This window comes from Solanum tuberosum, unplaced genomic scaffold (genome assembly GCF_000226075.1).
Source record: "Solanum tuberosum cultivar DM 1-3 516 R44 unplaced genomic scaffold, SolTub_3.0 scf00739, whole genome shotgun sequence".
NCBI lineage: Eukaryota > Viridiplantae > Streptophyta > Magnoliopsida > Solanales > Solanaceae > Solanum > Solanum tuberosum.
In genome coordinates, this window is record NW_006239656.1 from 104,873 (window position 1) to 112,114 (window position 7,242).

Genomic DNA, 7,242 nt, shown 5'->3' on the forward strand with positions numbered 1-7,242 from the left:
GGGGGGCTGTAGGGTTTGGGGTAGTAAAGTAAATTTTTTTTTAAAAGATAAATAAATAATTACAAATATTTTTGAGGCGTGGGGGGTTGTTGGAGGCCGGGTTAGGGGTGGTGCGGTGATAAAAAAAAATCGTTTTTACTTTTAAGAAAATAAAAAAGTTTTAACTATTTTTTGTGGGGGTAGGGTGAAGTCTGTGAGGAGTAGGGTAAAATATTTTTTTAAAGCTTTTAACAAGATCTTTACTATATTATGAGTATGGATATATTTAATCATAATAATTAGATAACTCATTTTTTTTCATTTAAGATATGACTCAAGTCAGATATTTTATCTATTTTATTTAACTCATTTTAATCAATGCATATTTAACTCGACCTACTGTTTGTCACTCCTAATTCATATATATCATGAAAGAGAGGGATAAATTATTGTTCTTTATTGGTCCAGAAATGTATTGTCTACTTGTAAGATGTTGGCCCACAAACTATTGTCTGCTTTTAAGACGCAACTATAATATATAATTATTAAAAAGTACGGATAATTTTCATTAAAGGTTGATCGAGTAAAATATTTCTCAAATATTTATCGACTTTTATGCTCTTAATTTTTTAGTACATGTGTTTTAGGCTCAATGATATCTGAGCCCATTTAACAAATCTTCTGAGATATTTTGATCATAGAGAAGTCGTCTGTGTAACTTTATCTTTCCTTCAAATAACTACTATTTAATTATTCTCTATATCCTTATATTAATTATTTAAAAGATGAATACTTAATATATTATCGATTTGAGTATATATTTTCTGCTAATTATAATAGGGGATATACGTACAATGCACATATATAGAAATTAATCTATCTATATTACCTTAAAAGCATGAACTCCTAACTTGAATGTTAAATTACTATAATATCCCTAACTTAAGTTGTGACTTCTTCGATGAGTTGTGACTTTATCGATAAGTTGTGACTTTTTTCAAAGGGATGTGATTTTTCGATGAGTTGTGACTTTTCCAAAGAGTTGTGACTTTTTCAATAAGTTGTGACTTTTTAAAGTGTTGTGATTTCTCGGAAAGGTCATGATCTTTCAGATAAGACACAAAAAACTATCCTTTGTTGACTATAAATAGAGGGACTTCCTCTCATTTTTCAACCACAATTTTTTCTAATCTTCTACTCTTCTTCTTCTTGCATTTTAATTTTGTTTGTGTAATTTATTGTCGTTTGAGTGAATTTGAAGTTTAGCGGAATATGATATACCACTATTCTGATGAAGTAAGTATTTCTATCCTAAAAGGGTATATTCCATAACCTGGAGTACTTGAGGAAAATAGTATAATTTTAATGATATAATACTTTTTTTTTGCTTAATATACGCCATAATTAGTATGTAATGTTTCAATATATGAAGTTAACATGATGTAGTCTAAATGCATTTGTTTCTGTTAACAATTTCTCTTGTGATGTAGATATATGCTTTTGAATATTTTTTTCAAAATTTAGAGAATTGTCACGATTTGTTTTTGATGCCCAAGACAAAAGAATGACTTTACTTATCAATGTTACTTATGTGATTTAGACTCCCAGGAAGTTTGCTTCAAAATAATTATAACCATATAAATATTGCCCTTTTGTTTTATTACTTATTTACTATTTCTCAATATTTCAATATTTTAGACGAAAAAAAGTTCATATGACTTGTAATAACGTCAATTGAAGTTTGTATTAGTTTAATTTTTATTATTTATTTAATAGCTTATTTTATGAGATAAATATTTTCACTAATGCAAATATATATTTATATTTGTGTAGGTATTTGTATTTAAATTGAAGTATTATATGTCACAAATGTATTATCAAGTTAACGAGATCTTCTAACTTGAAAATACATTATTTTAAAATGTTCCGAGTTCATTTTTTTAATAAAAAAACTCATAACAAATGTGAAAATATGTGAATATATAAAATGTAGTTGTTCTCTTCACATTTTCATATGGCATCTAAACAATTTAAAATAGAATACACATGCAAAGTACATATGGTTAGATGACAAGAAAAATACAAAACAAATATTGTCTATAAAGGTAATAGTAGTGAGATAAGACTAATTACAATGATTGAACCTAATCAAATTGAAATAAATATATACATAATTGCATTTAACTAATAAAATTTTTCATTGACCATCTTCATAGATTTGCGTGAATAAGAGATATATATGACGATCCACATTGAACATTCACAAAAGAACCTACAATAATATTTTTTGCTAAGCTTATTATTCAAATCTTCGCTTAAATAAGCAATACTATTTACCATAACATATATTTTTGAAATTGGTAATCACATGCAACACACGTGTTAGAAAACTAGTATATTATAAAAGCATCAATACTTCAAGTTAAACGTTGAACAACCAAAATATTCTTAAAGTATTGATCGACTTTTTTGTCCTTAAATATTAATTAGTGAAACAGGTTAAAGAGAGATGTAATTATAGTTCATTTTTCATTTATACCATGCACAATCCAACCAAAATACAATTTTGGTTTTAAACATATTTAAGTATGAAACAAGTTAAAAACAGATGTAATTATATGTAGTTCTTCATTTTCTTTATACCATAAGCCAACCAAAATACAATTTTGATATTGAATATAACTCCTTTTGGACTTAACATATTTGTTTAAGACTTCTTTTTGGATAACATATGCATGGTTCAGTTGATTTTTTGCTTTATGCGATATTTAGTTCTCCAACTTGTATACAATTTAAACTTATAGCGTGAATCCATCTAGAAAAAAATGAATAGAATCAGGTAGTCGTTCATTAATGTCTCTGTTTTAGTAAGGATATAACAAAAAAGACTTTTTTTGTGCGAATCCATCTCGAAAAAGATGAACAGAATCAGACATCAGTCCGTTGTTTTAGCAAGGATATTGTAATGACCTATTTCCGTCGTTATGGAAATGTCAACGGAGGGAAATTTGGGACCGAAAAACTTTTTCGTAATATTTGGATTTTCCCAATCTAGTCCAGATTTGGACGAAATCAGAGTCATTAAGGTGTAGGGAAATCTGGTAATAATCGGGTGATTTATTTAAGATTATGATTACATGGGTGGATAGATAACTCGTTAAGGAATCCGTACGACTTTACGGAATTGAATTCGGGCGAGTAGAACTCCCGGAATCGACCTTAGTGTAAAGGGTATTTTCTGAGCATCGTTGGTAAGAGGTGTGTAGTGAAATCGGAAATTTGGAATTCTTTAAATAGCTCACTAGTTCGTGCAAGCCGCTCTGGCGGGGCTGCTACAACGGGGTGAGGGCCGCTGTGGCGGGTTCGACGCGACTTAAAGTCGTAAATAAACCCCTAAACGACCTTATTTTGCACTTTTTGATTTTTAGAGTTAAGGAACAAACCTCAGGCGACTCCTAACAATTTTCCACCATTCTTGAGGCTAAAAGTAAGCTTTTCACTCCCCGAATTCGTTTTTCGATCCGTAGAACGTAATAGAATGGACAATTAGTGATGGGGGAGGGTTTTGATCTAGATTCTATGGTGGAAACAACCCTATTTTGGATACTTGGGATCATGGGTATGATCTAGGATTTTTAGAATTGTTAGTAATCCGGGTAATTAGTGATTATTTATTGATTCCCGTATTATATTGATGGTTTGTAGACCAAGAACAAGCGGAACGAATTCGAAAAAGTAAGGATCAAGTTTCTTAGGGTTTCAAGCTTGTTTCGAGGTAGGTGATGGTTGTGATTCTATGATTGTGTGATGTATGTTTGTTCTTGCTTCATTATGACACTTGCATGTATGCGAATGTTGCATTATTGATCACAGTTGTTGTAAATGAGATAGATGAATGATGGTTACCATGAAATCATAACTTAAATGTATGATCTTGAGGATATACTTGTGATTGTGATTGTGGTGTGTTGAATGGATCGGTTGCCACGTTTCGGCATAACTAACTTAGATCGGTTGCCACGTTCCGACATAATTATGGGATCGGTTACCACGTTCCGGCATAATCATTGGATCAGGTACCACGTTCTGGTATGCTAACTATTTGGTTTTGGGTTCCATGAGGGACCAATGACTTGTCATAATTGTGTATTTTGAGACATGTGAAGTTGTTCGTTGTTCGTAAATGTTGATGATATTGCATATGTTCGATATATGCATATGATTATATTGTTGTTTGACTTATGTATGTTGCACTTAGGGGTGTAGCTGCGTGATCCTACCAGTACACTGTGGTTGTGTACTGATACTGTACTTGCTATTATTTTTGTTGAGTACAGGGCATCTTCAAGCGGCAACTGACAGACCTCGTTTAAGAGATCAGTGATCGTTCAAATTAAAGGGTGAGCCAATTCTTCCGGGCTTCCATGGGTTCTCTTTCGTCTATGTCCACCATTTCTGGACTTAAACTATGTTCTAGTTAGTTAATTATTTCATTATATTGGGGTTGCGTCCCTTGTTGTTTAGACTTGTTGAACTTTTGATGTTTTGGTACATTGATTTTCTGGTTCTAGGTTTAATATTTCCGCATTGTTAGTTGTTAGATATTTTGGAAGTTTATGGGAACTTTAGTTTTGGCTATTATTCTTGTTTTTGTATTCTTAAAATGCTTTAGTTTTTGGTTTAGTTGCTTGGTTTGGGTTGTAGTAGTGGTTCTCCCAGCTGAGGGTTAGTGTGGGTGCCAATCACGACAGTCTGGGTCGTGACAAAGTTGGTATCAGAGCCTAGGTTCGTTGATCTTGATGTACCAAAATGAGTCTAGTAGAGTCTTGCAGAACGTTACGGGGATGCCTTTACTTTTCTTCGAGAGGCTATAGGACTTTAGGAAATCTCTTTGTTTTCTCTTGTCTCCTTTCGTGCTAGGACTTGATTTCAATTGGTAACTGGCGATTCAAATTGGTATCTAACCCCCTTCACTCTTTTGTCCGCAGATGACTAATACTAGATTCAATAGCGTCAAGCCTATAGCTCCCGTCAATGCTCTAGTTGAGGAATCTGCAGCGAGAGGTCGTGATCGAGGCAGGGGTAGAGAAAGAGCTAGGGGTAGAGGCTAGAGATGGGATAGCGGTCGTAAATGTTCCCCAAAATGAGGCCCCTCATGTGCATCATGAAGAGATAGAAAAGGACATTGAGGTTGAAAATGTTGAGGAGGTTGGACAATAGGAAGAGGTGCAGGTTGAGACTACCGATGTTCCTCCCACAGACCCAGTGTTAGCTCGATAGATCATGTCATTCCTGAAAGGGTTGGTTGGTTCTGAAGTGCTTCCTTCTGATCCAACAACTCAAGCTCCTACTAATCCCATTGTTGCTAGCACTGCGCCCATGGTGGGCGGGACTGGAGGTAATGATGCTTTCTTTCGTCCTTTGTTGGGTTATGTTATGACTGGTAATGAGCATGAAATGTTGACTAAGTTTTTGAAGCTAAAGCCTCCTGTTTTTCTTGGTTCTGAGAATGAGGATGCTTATGAGTTCATCTTAGACTGCTATGAGAGGCTTCATAAATTGGGAATTGTCCATCAGTATGGGGTAGAGTTCATGACCTTTCAACTTAAGGGTGAGGCTAAACAATGGTGGAGAGCTTATATGGAATGTAGATCTTCAACTTTACATCCACTTACTTGGACCCAATTTCATGCTCTGTTTCTAGAAAAGTATGTGCCTAGAACTTTTAGGGATCGCAAGAAGGATGAGTTCATGGCATTGGAGCAAGGTGGTACGTCTGTGGCTGGTTATGAGGCGAAGTTCCATGCTTTGTCTAGATATGCTACTCAATTGGTGACTACTGAGGAGGAGAGGATCTGTTTATTTATTAGGGGACTAAATTCTGAGTTGCAGGTATTATCTATTCACATGACCTCTGCAGGGAGGAACTTTAATGAGGTAACAGACTATGTTAAGAAAGTGGAGAGGGTGAGGCGAGACGGTCAGGCTAAGGCATTGGCAAAAAGGGCCAAGAATTCAGGCAACTTTCAAGGTTCTTATTCCAGAGGTTCAGGGAGACCAACGTTTGCAGCCAAGCTAATTCAAACCGCTATGCCCGCCTCTACAGGTAATTACTCGGGAACTTCACTTCATAATTTGATTCAGGATAGACAGGGAGTCGCGCCTTTAACGGGTAGCAGGCCATCTTTTGATCGTACATGTTACAACTGTGGTGAACCTGGGCATAAGAGAAGAGATTGTCCTCACCCACGTGTGTTAGATTCCGCATAATAGCAGTCTAGAGCAGTGATACCCACGGGGAATGGTAATAATGGTCGAGGACGTCCATAAGGGTGGGCGAGGAGATAATCAGCGAGGCCGTGGAGGTAGAGGAAATGGTAATGCAGGCAGGGGTAACGTGCAACAAGGCAGGGAATTGGCTCGTCAAGGTGATATGGCTTAGTGTTATGCCTTTCCGGGCAAGAATGAGGTAGAGGCATCTAACGCGGTGATCACATGTACCTTTTTTGTCTGTGACCGGATGGCTAATGTGTTATTTTATCTGGGTTCTGCTTATTCCTATGTATCCGTGCAATTGGCCTCAGAATTTGCTATGATTTGTGATATACTTGATGTCCCTATCCATGTTTCTACCCTAGTTGGAGAATCGGTCATAGTCACCCATATCTATCGTGCTTGTCCTATTTTGTTTATGGATTTTTAGAGTTGGGCTGATTTGGTGATTCTGGATATGACTGATTTTGATATAATCTTAGGCATAACTTGGTTGTCCCCCTATTATGTTGTGCTTAATTGTAATACTAAGTCTGTAACTCTAGAAATTCCGAAAGGGAAAAAATTATAGTGGGAAGAGGTGTACAAGCCTAAACAAGCTAAGATCATATCCTCCATTCGGGCTAGGAAATTGATAAGGCAGGGTTGTTTGGCTTATTTGGCTCATATTAGGGATGTTGAGATTGAGGCTCCATCCATTGAGTCTATTCCTATGGTGTCAGAATTTAGAGAAGTGCTTCCTAATGACTTGTCTGGTATGCCTCCAGATAGGGATATAGATTTCTGCATTGATTTGGAGTCTGATACTCATCCCATTTCTATCCCTCCATATCACATGGCTCCGACACAGTTAATAGAGCTTAAGGTTCAAATCCAAGAGCTTCTTGATAAGGGATTTATTCGTCCTAGCGCTTCTCTATGGGGTGCTCCAGTTTTGGTTGTTAAGAAAAAGGATGGTAGTATGATAATGTGTATAGATTACCGACAATT